Source organism: Triturus cristatus, chromosome 4_1, assembly GCF_964204655.1.
Source record: "Triturus cristatus chromosome 4_1, aTriCri1.1, whole genome shotgun sequence".
Classification (NCBI taxonomy): Eukaryota; Metazoa; Chordata; class Amphibia; order Caudata; family Salamandridae; genus Triturus; species Triturus cristatus.
Genome location: NC_140585.1, coordinates 141,049,942 through 141,065,181, shown reverse-complemented (window position 1 = coordinate 141,065,181; position 15,240 = coordinate 141,049,942). Strand labels below are relative to the sequence as shown.

Genomic DNA, 15,240 nt, shown 5'->3' with positions numbered 1-15,240 from the left:
GCGCATGTCGGGCTGGTCATGGCAAGATAGCTGGCCAATCTGACATGCGCACATTAAACTGTAGGCCATTACCTGTCCCTCCTACAAAGCAGCAGGAATGACTCTGCACCTCCCCACCCCCAAAAGGCAAGCCATTTTTATTTTATTAAAAGTAACACTTATTTTATTTATGTTGTGGCTCGTAATAGGGGGCAATGTTCTAATGCCCCAAAGGAGAAACCACCCCTGATTATGACACAGTAGATACCTGGTGACCTCATACCAGCCAAAAAATCCAATTCAGGGGTGAGACTCCCAATTCATAAAGCCAAAAATGCCTTTATTTTAGCCTAAATGGACTCTGTTTCAATTTTGTCAGTGGGGAAAAGAAGTTCCACCAATCTATTTTCACTTTCTCACTCTTTTCTGGTTCGAAATGTTGGCATGTATGTGACCTGAAAAACATTTCAGTTGGTGGAATCCCAGCTCGTGTGTGGAAGCTTCCAGGGACTGAAGTCCATGACTGATTTCAAAACCTCTCCAGGAGGACACACTTGAAGGAGGCTTCAGTTCGGAAGAATTTTGGCCTTACTTATGAGCCCTTGCGTCACTTTTGCGCCGCTGGTGCATCCGTTTCTGTGACGCACCAGCAGCGTAAAAGATGCACCATGTTGCGTCATATTTACAAAGTGACGCATCTGGGTAGATGCGTCACTTTGTAAACCCCTGCGCCACAGTATACCAGCGTCAGGTATAATGTATGCAGGGTTGGCATTCCGACGCAAGTAAGCCTCGTAGAAGTGACGCAGTGAAATCTTCGAGATTTCACTGTGCCACTTCTTGGACGCAAATGCATCAATATCTTACGCCTGCCTCACAGCAGGTGTAAGACTGACGCAGGCCATTTCACATGGGGCTTGCCCCATGTGAAAGGACACATTGCTGGCGTTGTGTCACTTTTATGACACACCCCAGCAATGTGTCACTTTTGCGCCAACAGATACGTCAGAAATAGTGACGCATCTGTCACTCCTTGTGACATGATGCGTCATATTGTAAATATGACGCATCATTGGTGTCGCAAGGAGGGCGCAATGAAAAGTGACGCATCGCTGTTTTCATGCAGCGATGCGTCACTTTTCATAAATGAGGCCCTTTGTGTTTATGGGTCAGATAAGAACAGACAATTATTTCAACGGCCTGCCTCCTGTGTATCTTGAAAGCAGCTCAGTCTGTGACGTCATTTTATACTGTCCCATCTGTAAGTCACGCCCTAACCAATGGTCCATCAGGGTGCCAGAGTCGTAGCCATGGGGTGCCCTACACAGGGCCGACCAGCCCACATTCTAGCCTGGCCCTCATAATTCTGAGGCCCTTTTGTTAAGAATGCTTTTGGAAGATGCATACTTCAGATTTCTTTTGAGTGAGCCATCATTCTGCAGGGTTGAGAGTTTGTTTAGTTTAATTCCATGAGTATTTTGTCCTTAACCTATGGCTCGGATTTGCTTGGTGACTGAGGGCAGCAGAGAACTTGATTGAGTTGCATATGAATGTGTTGCTGCACCTATGAAGATGACACACCTCCAGCCAGCACACACAACCAATGTGCCCCAATGTGCTCCAGTGTGCCCCAATGTGCCCCGATGTGCTCCAGGGTCCTCTAATGTGCCCCAATGTGCTCCAGTGTGCCACAATGTGCCCTGATGTGCTCCAGGGTCCTCCAATGTGCCCCGATGTGCTCCAGTGTGCCACAATGTGCCCCGATGTGCTCCAGTGTCCTCCAATGTGCCCCGATGTGCTCCAGTGTGCCACAATGTGCCCCGATGTGCTTCAGGGTCCTCCAATGTGCCCCGATGTGCACCAGTGTGCCACAATGTGCCCCGATGTGCTCCAGAGTCCTCCAATGTGCCCCGATGTGCTCCAGTGTGCCACAATGTGCCCCGATGTGCTCTAGGGTGCTCCAATTCGCCCCGATGTGCTCCAGTGTGCCACAATGTGCCCCAATGTGCTCCAGTGTGCCACAATGTGCCCCGATGTGCTCCAGGGTGCTCCAATGTACCCCGATGTGCTCCAGTGTGCCACAATGTGCTCCGATGTGCTCCAGTGTGCCACAATGTGCCCCGATGTGTTCCAGGGTGCTCCAATGTGCCCGATGTGCTCCAGGGTGCTCCAATGTGCCCCAATGTGCTCCAGTGCACCACAATGTGCCCCAATGTGCTCCAGTGTGCCACAATGTGCCCCAATGGGCTCCAGTGTGCCCCAATGTGCTCCAGGGTGCTCCAGTGTGCCCCGATGTGCTCCAGACATTAGTGCAAGCTAGGGCTGGTGCTGAAAAATGCAAAGCCTGCATCTTGTCGCTGACAATGCTTGTCATGAATCGGAGTCTGACTCAGGTGGGAGTCAAAGAAACAATCCCAGGTCATAAGGATGAAGTAGAGCGGACAGGTATGAGTATTCATTCAGGTGGAAGATTAGTTAATTCAAGAAAACATCTCATATATGTTAATGGCTCACACTGCTGCTTGATGAACACCGGAGAGTACATTTTAATCAAAGGTAGTTCAATTTATATGAAGAGATAACACCGTGGTACGCCTGTGCCTGGAGGCATGTTACTGTAGGGCCAGAGTAAAAGTGATGCCCCAGTTACTTACTGGAAATTTTCATTACTCTTAGTCAGCGGCGGCTCGTCGCCCCAGTGCTCTGCGACCAGTTCAAAAAGGAAATATAAAATGATAATAATGCAATGTTATTAGTATTTTATTTTTCCATTCCTGCTTGGGTGAGGGGTGGGCAGAGCGGGGCTGGGATAGCTAGAACAGGGGCCAGGGAGAGGAGTGGTAAGGATACTCTAAGTGCGCATGACAGTCTGGGCAGTTTTGGCTGGCCGCGTAATGTTGGTCAAACAGTCATGCACTCTTTGCACGTTTTTCGCCGGCTGTATTGCACAGCCTTTGTGGAGGACACGCACAGCCTCCCAGTCTCTCTCTGAGCACCAAACCACAGCGCTCAGACCATTCATAACGGTGCTGTAAGGCAGTGTTATGATTGGCCAGGAGAGTCTGGGAGCCTGTGTACTTCCTGGTTCCGGTTTTTGGTCCTGGAGTCGACCGAGGAGCCGAAAAAGACCGACAGGCAGCAGCCAACCTACAGATAAGTGTTTTTTTAATTCTTTTTTTTTCACCTTCCCCGCCAGCCCAGTTAAGTAGTGACCGCCACTGCTCTAAGTTCTCGTCTTCTTCGTAGTAGTCCGCTAGACGTAGTTATTAATTTTTAAAGTGAGCCCACCTTGAGGACAGATAAAATACAGGAGAATTCTAAAATGGGGCCCCACCCTCTCTCCTTTGTGGGCGCTATAAGGACACTTGCATTCCTAGAACGCTCCTGTAATATCCATGCTCTCTCAAGGCTAAGGAGTGAGGGTGGGTGGGATTGTAATCACCGTGTATCTTGGTTCCAGTGGCACAGTGAGAATGGGACCCATGTCTCGGCATACCCATGCTCCTCAGGGCGGCACACTAAACACATACAAGGGGATGGCATGAATTCTTCCTATAAGTCACACCGCAGTTTGGGCTCGGTCATATGCAAATCAGTCTTTAATTGGGGCTCGTCACTGGGTGTAGTGGCCCAATGGGCACAAGACCCACGTCTGGGCTCACCCTTGCCACTTAAAGGTGGTACATCAAACACACAAAAAGTGCTTCTCCCAGCAGTCAGCAGTGTGCCTCAGACCTATCAGGAATGTAAAGTGGGATGAAGACGCTGAGTGTGCAATCCTTGGGGGCATATTATCAACACAGGCGATAAAATTATCGCCGCTTTAGCGGCAGAAAACTGCTGCTAAAGCGGCGATAATGGGCTTGATAATATGCTCTATGGAATTCCAATTGAAGCCCATGTTAGACGTCCTTCACATTTAACATGGGTTTCAATTGGAATTCCATAGAGCATATTATCAAGCCCATTATCGCCGCTTTAGCGGCAGTTTTCTGCCGCTAAAGCGGCGATAATTTTATCGCCTGTCTTGATAATATGCCCCGAGTGTCTAGAATGGACACTGCTATGAAGTATTATAAATGGTCAGTTGTGTAGGAAGCAATTCACAGCAGCATGATGCTAAGAACTCTATGCCCCTGATTACAAATCTAGGTGTGGAGGGTCACAAAATGACCGGGGCCAGAAGCACCAGTTCAAGATTGTAAATCTATCCCTACTCCACGCACCTACTGTTTAGGCTTGGAATTGGGAGTGACATGGCCAGGCCTTCACAGCATTTGTAGTGTGATTCTGGGCTCAGTTGCCTGCTGCTTTAACTTCAAGGAATATCGGGGCACATCAGCAACAACCGGCGATAATTATCGCTAAGCGCATTTAGCGCTAGGATAATTATCGCCGGCTAGCGTGGATTTTTATCGCTGAGATAGCATGCTATTAGCAACGCTTATCTCAAACGCGATAAAAATCCTCACGCTAACTGCCTAACGTGAGATTATCGCTGGAAACCCAGCGATAATCTCACTTAAATGTGGCGTTCGCTTGATGATAGGGACTCACAAATTTAGCCATGATATCCACCTTCCATAGGATATCATGGCTAAGTCAGTCCTGAAGCAGGCGTAAAGAAAGTAGCGATAAGAGGGGTTATCGCTACTTTTCTTGCCGCTATGTTTCATGGCGTGGGGCTTGATGATAGGAGAAATGTCGCTTAACGACATTTCTCCTGTCATGTCAGGTCAGGAACGCCCACTTTGCATCTCATTAGAGATGCAAAGCTGGGCGTTAGGAATTCCTACGCTAACGCAAGTTTTCACGTGTTAGCGTGAGCTTGCTAATTAGGCAATAAAATTATCGCCGCGTTTCGGCCGAAAACGGCCGTAAAAGCGGCGATAATTCTATCGCCTCGCCGATATGCCCCATTATATCTGGGAAGGAACAGAAGGGGAGACAGGAGGGGTTGGTCTGCACCGGTTCAACTATGAGTCATTTTGGGGGTTTCTGCCCACGAGGACACCGCTCCACGCAATTTGTGACCCAGACCTTTATTTTGTCAGATCTAGGAATTGATATATATATATATACACAGGGATAATGTGACTTACAAAGGATCAAACAATGCCAACAAATGGTTGTGTCAACACTTGTTATTCTGATAATGCGCACATCCCCTCTTCCTTTTTGCGTTATCCGCGCATCTGTGTCTTCTCAGCTGGACACCAGAGGAGCTCACATACCTCGCTTCCACAAAACTTCAAGTACAGCAGGAGAGATAAAATGTTTGCATCAAAAAACACAGGATTATGGTTGGGATCCGCAAAATAGGAACCATTACAAGCCGCGCTTTACCGCGATTACTTTCGGTTTGATGTTTGATCGTGATCCAATCGCGATCACTTTCACTTTCACTGCCGCTGTGCATAGCCAATAGGTCTCGCCTTTGGGACATTATAAGTGTTTAGCCATGCAACAGTTGCATAACTAAATACTTATAAGGTCCCAAAAGCGTGACCTATTGGCTATGCAAAGCGGCAGTGAAAGTGAAAGTGATCGCGATTGGATCACGATCAAACATCAAACCGAAAGTAATCGCGGTAAAGCGCGGCACGCGCGCCCGCGCTCATGCACTGTAGCTCTAGGCTGGCCTGGTAGCACTTTTTGGAGCCCTCTCAATAAGTCTCGCCAGACCAGCGCATGCGCTGGGTCAGGCGAGACCTAAAAAGTGAAGGGGCTCAAACTCCGTTGTTGTAATTAGGGGAAGCCCCCACTGCAGTGCAGAGCGGCCCTTGCCTCTTTGTGTGCGCTTTTTTTGCGATGCAAGGTGAATACAGTTCATTTAAATTAAGGCCGCTTTCGCAAAAAACGCAACCAGCTAACGAATCATTCCAGGGGGGTGGGGGGAGCAGACAATAACAAGGGCTGCCCCATTCTACAGTGGTCCCGGCCCTGCTCCCAGCTGATAAGTGGCGCCATAATGTACATTGACGTCACTATGATGCTGTGAGTTCTTCAATGTCCAGAAGCTCATTTATCTCGTCCTTGACTAATAAATGCATTTGATACAATTTGGGTGAAATTGAAGTCCAGGCGTGGGCAGAACAAATCACCGCCCAGACGGGTGCAGAGAGCAAATCACCGCCCAGACATGGGCAGAGAACAAATCACCGTCGAGACGTGGGCAGAGAACAAAGCACCGCCACACGTGGGCAGAACAAATCACCGTCCAGACGTGAGTCGAACAGATCACCTTCCAGTTGTGGGCAGAACAAATCACCATCCAGATGTGGGCAGAACAAATCACCGTCCAGACGGGTGCAGAGAGCAAATCACCGCCCAGACGTGGGCAGAGAACAAATCACTGTCGAGACGTGGGCAGAGAACAAAGCACCGCCACACGTGAGCAGAACAAATCACCGTCCAGACGTGAGTAGAACAAATCACCGTCCAGACGTGGGCAGAGCAATCACCGTCCAGACGTGAGTAGAACAAATCACCGTCCAGACGTGGGCAGAGAACAAATCACCTTCCAGTTGTGGGCAGAACAAATCACCATCCAGATGTGGGTAGAACAAATCACCGTCCAGGCGTGGGCAGAACAAATCACCATCCAGATGTGGGTAGAACAAATCACCGTCCAGGCGTGGGCAGAACAAATCACCGGTCAGACCGGTGCAGAGAGCAAATCACCACCCAGACGTGAGCAGAACAAATCACCGTCCAGACGTGAGTAGAACAAATCACCGTCCAGACGTGGGCAGAACAATCACCGTCCAGACGTGAGTAGAACAAATCACCGTTGAGACGTGGGCAGAGAACAAATCACCTTCCAGTTGTGGGCAGAACAAATCACCATCCAGATGTGGGTAGAACAAATCACCGCCCAGACGTGGGCAGAACAAATCACCATCCAGATGTGGGTAGAACAAATCACCGTCCAGACGTGGGCAGAACAAATCACCGTCCAGACGTGAGTAGAACAAATCACCGTCCAGACGTGGGCAGAGAACAAATCACCTTCCAGTTGTGGGCAGAACAAATCACCATCCAGATGTGGGTAGAACAAATCACCGTCCAGGCGTGGGCAGAACAAATCACCATCCAGATGTGGGTAGAACAAATCACCGTCCAGGCGTGGGCAGAACAAATCACCGGTCAGACCGGTGCAGAGAGCAAATCACCACCCAGACGTGAGCAGAACAAATCACCGTCCAGACGTGAGTAGAACAAATCACCGTCCAGACGTGGGCAGAACAATCACCGTCCAGACGTGAGTAGAACAAATCACCGTTGAGACGTGGGCAGAGAACAAATCACCTTCCAGTTGTGGGCAGAACAAATCACCATCCAGATGTGGGTAGAACAAATCACCGCCCAGACGTGGGCAGAACAAATCACCATCCAGATGTGGGTAGAACAAATCACCGTCCAGACGTGGGCAGAACAAATCAACGTCCAGACGTGGGCAGAGAACAAATCACTGTTCAGACGTGGGCAGAGAACAAATCACCGTCCAGACGTGGGCATAGAACAAATCACTGTCCAGACGTGGGCAGAGAGCAAAGCACCGCCACACGTGGGCAGAACAAATCACTGTCCAGACGTGAGTAGAACAAATCACCGTCCAGACGTGGGCAGAACAATCACCATCCAAACGTGAGTGGAACAAATCACCGTTCAGACTTGGGCAGAACAAATCACCGTCCACGTCCAGACGTGGGCAGAACAAATGACTTTCCAGACGTGGGCAGAACAAATCACCGTCCAGGCGTGGGCAGAACAAATCACCGTCCAGACATGGCGGAACAAATCACCATCCAGAAATGGGCAGAGAACAAATCACCGTTCACACGTGGGCAGAGAACAAATCACCATCCATATGTGGGCAGAACAAATCACCATCCATATGTGGGCAGAACAAATCACCATCCATATGTGTGCAGAACATATCACCGTGCAGACGTGGGCAGAGAGCAAATCACCGTTCACACATGGGCAGAGAACAAATCACTGTCCATATGTGGGCAGAACAAATCACCATCCATATGTGGGCAGAACAAATCACCATCCATATGTGTGCAGAACAAATCACCGTGCAGACATGGGCAGAGAACAAATCACCGTTCACACATGGGCAGAGAACAAATCACTGTCCATATGTGGGCAGAACAAATCACCATCCATATGTGGGCAGAACAAATCACCATCCATATGTGGGCAGAACAAATCACCCTGCAGACGTGGGCAGAGAGCAAATAGTGAATTTACTTCTCAAAATATCACAGACAATATATACATATACGGATGCTGTTCCAAGAACTTCTCCTCGTTTTCCACAATAATGTTCCATGTATGTTATTAGTTTGTAAATTATCCGTTTGGTCCGATGTATGAAGTGACAACCCCTGCATGTTGGCGCTAGAGAAGGACGGATTTAAATAGATCTGTCTGAAGTGTTATATGTTCAGAAACATTGGCAGCAGGATGGTGAGTCCTCTGTACAGAGACTGTCTCAGGCGCAAATGTTAATTCACCATAACATTAATAATGTAATAGATTATTGCAAGTTTGTAGAGTGTCAAAAAAACATTCAGGTCCCACCGAGATTTGAACTCGGATCGCTGGATTCAGAGTCCAGAGTGCTAACCATTACACCATGGAACCACCCGTGTGATGCTATCACCGTCTGCGTCAACACCCGTTTTCAGTGTAGGTCTTTCCAGTCACCGAGAGTCTTCTTAACATTTTTACTCTCGCATTTAAAACAAAGCTCGAGGTGTACGTAAAAAGGGGCTTTTACAAGGATCCCTACAGACATCCAGAGCTCCTGCCTGTGTTCTTTTTAAGAGTTCTCGTACTCGTCACATCCGGTTTTAAAACGTCCTCTGACCCAAATCCTTTCATTGCTGCACACTTCTAGTGCTTAGAAACCTTTTGAAGGTTCTTGTGATGAAACGGGTGCCCTGTTCCTTGAGATACTTCAGTAACCCCCCCCCCCCCCGTGGAATGAGCAGAACATATCATTACATTTTAGAGTGGGGTAAAGAGTGGGTTTCCACATATTTGTCCCTGAATTGAAAGGTTTCCCTTGTTGAAGCCGCTGTTCTATAATACTTGGAAGACCTGCAGAGGTGGAGGTGAGAGCGGAGACTGGGGGTTGGGGGGTATTCCTCTCAGTGAAGAGACGCAGAAGCAGGAGATGTGTGGTGACGTCTTGTAAGCGTTGCGGTGGAAAGAAGGATGAATAAATGTTTGTTGGCTATAAAAAGTGCTTCCTTCCCATACCGAGAGTCAAACCCAGGCCGCCTGGGTGAAAACCAGGAATCCTAACCGCTAGACCATATGGGATCCAGTCTGTCACGTGCACAGTTCTTTATACAAACAGAGGCTTCTCGCCTGTCAGTGCCTTCTCCAACCTTCAGTGAGCTACTCGTGTGTGATTGAGTGGAGAAGGAAAGACATGAAATGAGGGGACAAACTTTACTCTAATATGGAACCGGATCATTCCTATCTCACAGCCTGGTCCCTTCCCATCATTCTTTACAACATAGAAGGTCTCAGGCTATTTCTGAAGGTGATAGAGGAACATTTCACTGTGAAAACAGACAGCACTACATATCACACGGACAACATCACTGCAGCGCTGCACCGGGTCATTGCATAGAGTGAGCTTCACTGTTAGACTTCATTGAGATAACCTCATACCAGCATTGCACTGACTGAGGCACTCACTGCAGAACTGCAGTGACCCTCATTACTGCAAAGCACACAGGCTTCAGCACAGCACTGCAAATGTTTACTGCACAACTGTAGAGCTTGACCCTCACTGCAGGGCTGCACAGCGTCCCTCCACACAGCAGTGTACCAAGACACCCTCACAGCAACACTGGACAGACTGACGGCCATTATTACTGCACTGCAGAGACCTCACTGCAGAACTGTTGAGCCTGACCCTCACTGCAGGGCTGCACAGGGTCCTTCCTCACAGCAGTATACCAAGACACCGTCACAGCATCACTGCACAGAGTGACAGTCATTATTACTGCACTGGAGAGACCATTAGCAGAACTGTAGAGCCTGACCCTCACTGCAGTGCTGCACAGTGTCCCTCCACACAGCAGTGTACCAAGACACCCTTGCAGCAGCACTGGACAGACTGACGGCCATTATTACTGCACTGCAGAGACCTCACTGCGGAACTGTAGAACCTGACGCTCACTGCAGGGCTGTACAGTGTCCCTCCACACAGCAGTGTACCAAGACACCCTTGCAGCAGCACTGGACAGACTGACGGTCATTGTTACTGCACTGGAGAGACCTCACTGCGGAACTGTAGAGCCTGACCCTCACTGCAGGGCTGCACAGTGTCACTCCAAACAGCAGTATACCAAGACACCCTCATGATAGCAGCACTGCACAGACCGACGGCCATTATTACTGCACTGTAGAGACCTCACTGCGGAACTGTAGAGCCTGACCCTCACTGCAGGGCTGCACAGTGTCCCTTCACACAGCAGTATACCAAGACACCGTCACAGCATCACTGCACAGAGTGACAGTCATTATTACTGCACTGGAGAGACCATTAGCAGAACTGTATAGCCTGACCCTCACTGCAGTGCTGCACAGTGTCCCTCCACACAGCAGCGTACCAAGACACCCTTGCAGCAGCACTGGACAGACTGAGAGTCATTGTTACTGCACTGGAGAGACCTCACTGCGGAACTGTAGAGCCTGACCCTCACTGCAGGGCTGCACAGTGTCCCTCCACACAGCAGCGTACCAAGACACCCTTGCAGCAGCACTGCACAGACCGACGGCCATTGTTACTGCACTGTAGAGACCTCACTGCGGAACTGTAGAGCCTGACCCTCACTGCAGGGCTGCACAGTGTCACTCCAAACAGCAGTATACCAAGACACCCTCATGATAGCAGCACTGCACAGACCGACGGCCATTATTACTGCACTGTAGAGACCTCACTGCGGAACTGTAGAGCCTGACCCTCACTGCAGGGCTGCACAGTGTCACTCCAAACAGCAGTATACCAAGACACCCTCATGATAGCAGCACTGCACAGACCGACGGCCATTATTACTGCACTGTAGAGACCTCACTGCGGAACTGTAGAGCCTGACCCTCACTGCAGGGCTGCACAGTGTCACTCCAAACAGCAGTATACCAAGACACCCTCATGATAGCAGCACTGCACAGACCGACGGCCATTATTACTGCACTGTAGAGACCTCACTGCGGAACTGTAGAGCCTGACCCTCACTGCAGGGCTGCACAGTGTCACTCCAAACAGCAGTATACCAAGACACCCTCATGATAGCAGCACTGCACAGACCGACGGCCATTATTACTGCACTGTAGAGACCTCACTGCGGAACTGTAGAGCCTGACCCTCACTGCAGGGCTGCACAGTGTCACTCCAAACAGCAGTATACCAAGACACCCTCATGATAGCAGCACTGCACAGACCGACGGCCATTATTACTGCACTGTAGAGACCTCACTGCGGAACTGTAGAGCCTGACCCTCACTGCAGGGCTGCACAGTGTCACTCCAAACAGCAGTATACCAAGACACCCTCATGATAGCAGCACTGCACAGACCGACGGCCATTATTACTGCACTGTAGAGACCTCACTGCGGAACTGTAGAGCCTGACCCTCACTGCAGGGCTGCACAGTGTCCCTTCCACACAGCAGTATACCAAGACACTATTTGCATGCAGCCTACATAGAGAAAATGGCCTCCCTAGAGGCCACGGCAATCACAACACTGCCATTGCAGTGTTGTGATTGGCTTAGGGGAGGTGAGGGAGGCTGCCTTGTTCCTGTTCCAGCACTGCAGCAGGACTCGGCCAGCAGCGGAGGCGGCGCGGGACCCGGTAAGTAATTTTTTTACATTTATTTTTAAATCCCCCTCCTCCCCCCGAGCAAACCCACGCGCGACCCCCTCACCAACCACGCCACCCGCAAGTCATGCGAGCCGCGACTGTCCTCCAAGCTCCTTACACCTAGTTACCCTGATAATGCTGAAGCTCTACCAAGTTCTTTGGAAAATGCCATGATGATAACAAAAAACATATTTCACAGGTCACTATGAAATATTTTCATATTTCACAGTTCTCTGAAATGTTATACTATTGTACGTTGTGCAATAAAAGCGCCAAAACATGATATTGATATAGATATACAGCAAAGTTATGATCTGGGCTGATTTATTGTATTTGTTAAACTTCAATGCTTTTCAACGTATAAAGCTGCCAACGTTGTTAAAAACATGCAAAGTTGTAAAGTGACCCTGTGAAGCAGCAGAAAAGTTTATTTTCCTGCACTTGACCAGGAGCAGGCTTCAGTCTTAGCATTCTCACCTGCATGTCAAAGTCCCGCCCCTTCCCAAAGCCAGAATCGCCTCTGAGAAAACCAAGCATGCAGTTCTTTGGTTGGTGGTTATTGTGTTAAGAATGTCGAAAGAGCACTTATGCAACACCTAAAATATAAAATCTCTGAAATACGTACTGCTACCCCCAGGGCTCTAAGTGGAATGAAAACACTGGGGGTCTCTCCAAGGGGCGTGGCCGAAGCAGTTAATAGTGTGGCTTAAAAACGCATAAGCTAAAAATCTGTCATTGCATCCAGATATATACTACAACAAGTAACAATACACCTACAATAAGCCAGCACTATTGACTTTGTCAATGATTGTCGCATAAGATAAATAAGCAACAACTATGTCGTTTAGAATATTGAAAAGGCTTCAGTTCTGAAATGATGAGACTGTGAAAGAACTAGAACGAGTCTCTTTGAAGTTACCTCAAAGGCAGTGAAGGGTGGCACTGCTGAAGGGTTAAGATTTCTATTTTTTCACTCAGTCCGAGGGTGAGGGTAAAAATGGAGAGCCCGATAGAGACTCGTCTCAGCAGCACCTGCTTTTTAGAACTGTCAGTGCTGAGCACCGCCAGGTCCCGGCCCACTTTAAGCCCTGCCTACCCCTTCCTCTTCATCGCCCACCCATGCTTCTTCATGGCCCATCCAGCGAACAAATCCTGGAGCGGGACCTGGTGTGGATATGTATGATAATGCTGCGGGCCCAGCGTGATGACGCACGCGCCACACATCCAGTCTGTGGAGCCCATGGGCAATCAGAAGTTACAGATTTTGCTGTCTCACTTGCCTGCCCCCGGTGCAGTCTCACTGTACATTATTTTTAGAGTTTCCTCCACTTGGGTGTTTTAAATTGGCATGAAGTCAGAAACGGAAAACACGACAGCGACTGCCTACAATGTGTGTTTACTGCCTTAAACAACGTATGTCTGATTAGGGGGGAAACAGCAGAACCACTTCAGCTCTGCACTTGCTCCTCCCTGCGCAATCCGAAAATACTCTCTGAATTATTCTGTTTCTGTCCCTCTGGTGAGAGGGCTGCTGGCTGAAGGACTCAATCTAGCATCGGAGACTTTTTGGGACGGCTATAAATAACTGAGGGGCATATCAACAACAACCGGCGATAATTATCTCTAAGCGCACTTAGCGCTAGGATAATTATCGCCGGCTAGCGTGAACTTTTATCGCTGAGATAGCGTGCTATTAGCAACGCTTATCTCAATAGCGATAAAAATTCTCACGCTAACAGGCTAACGTGAGATTATCGCTGGAAACCCAGCGATAATCTCACGTTACCTTGTTGATAGGGACAGACAAACTTAGCCATGATATCCTCCTTCCATAGGATATCATGGCTAAGTCAGAAAAATACCAGACGTAAAAAAGCAGCGTTAACCGCGGTTAGCGCTGCTTTTTTTGTCTCTAACAGGGTTAGCGACATTCTTGATAATAGGAGAAATGTCGCTTAGCGACATTTCTCCTATTATTTTACTCTGGAACGCCCCCTTTGCATCTCATTAGAGATGCAAGGGGAAGCGTAGAGTAAAAGGGTGCTAACATGCAAATTTGCGTGTTAGCACCCTGTTGTTGATAGGGTGCTAGTTTTATCTCTGCTTTTTTGGCTTTTAAAGCCAAAAAAGCAGAGATAAAGCCCTTGTTGATATAAGTTCCCAAGAACCTCTTTGGAAACCGGAAACCTCTTCGTGTTCCATTTCATCCACTTGGGCCCAGTGGGCTGTGAGAGCTGTGGTGGTGCTGCCCCCTGGCGGTCACCCTGTGCATTTGAAGATACATGGGAAAAAGCCAGGGTGCACCTGAGCTGGTCCTCTGTGTGAACCAATCGAGTGTCAGGACTGGGGTCGGTGCTGATAGTACGAGGAGAGGGTGTGACTAGAGCCCCTGGAGGGCAGCCTGAGGCCTGAACAGGTGCAGAGGGGAGTGGGATGTAACTAGACCCCCTGGAGGTAGCCTGGGGCCTGTGAAAGGTGCAGGGGGGTGTGAATCCAGGAAGAAGCTGGAAGGTAACTGGAGAGGGGTCTGTGGGGCCCTCAGCCTGGTGAGGAGACACAGGAGTGGAGGGGTGTCCTGGACGAGGGCGTGGCTTTGTCTTGCTGGGAGGGAGGGGGGGGGCGGTAAGAGGCAATGCTGGGGCTGCTGCTGTCCTCTGGCCCCGGGCTCTGTGTCTGGAGAAGTTCCAGAGTTGTAAATAATGAGATATGAGCAGGTTGTGCACAAATCATGACCTCTCATTCCTTCTGGTTTGTCAGAAGTGGGGTGTCCGTTACCCCATTGATGGTCAGAGCCTGAAGGTGGCAGTGTGACTTGAAGTGTACAGACTGGACAGACACCTCGCAAAGACATTGAGCTGTGCCTGTTACAGACAGTTTCCCATATGGTCTAGCGGTTAGGATTCCTGGTTTTCACCCAGGCGGCCCGGGTTCGACTCCCGGTTTGGGAAGATACTTTTTTCAGTACTCTGACATTTTTTGCTTTTTTTTTCCCTTCTAAACCTAAATGCGCCCAAAGGCCTCGTAAATCTCCCTTGCTTCGTCTTCTACTTCCATCAGTCTAAAGCCCTTTGAGGTTTACACCGACCCCACAGCTCATGTTCCCACCCCAGCCCTTGCTGCACAGCTGCTGTAGTATTAACGACCTGGAGAAACAAACAGATTAATACTATGAAGGGGTATTCATTGTTTGTCTTTTAATGCACAACAAAATGTACAGATTGTATAAGTAACTTGGTGCATAAAAAGAAGGCACCAGTTTACAGTGGTCTCACCGTGGAAAATACTCATTTTAATTCCTGCTATGCCCATGCTATGTGTAGCACGGAGCAGTGTACTATACTGAGGCCCTGACCAGCGCTGGA

General features: G+C 49.1%; 1 non-coding gene across 1 annotated transcript; it reads right to left on the bottom strand.

Moving 5' to 3' along the window:
- Window positions 1-8,565: 8,565 nt before the first annotated feature.
- Window positions 8,566-8,637, bottom strand: TRNAQ-CUG (transfer RNA glutamine (anticodon CUG)). Its single transcript has one exon. It is a non-coding gene; the product is annotated as a tRNA-Gln (tRNA).
- Between the last annotated feature and the right edge of the window lie 6,603 nt (window positions 8,638-15,240).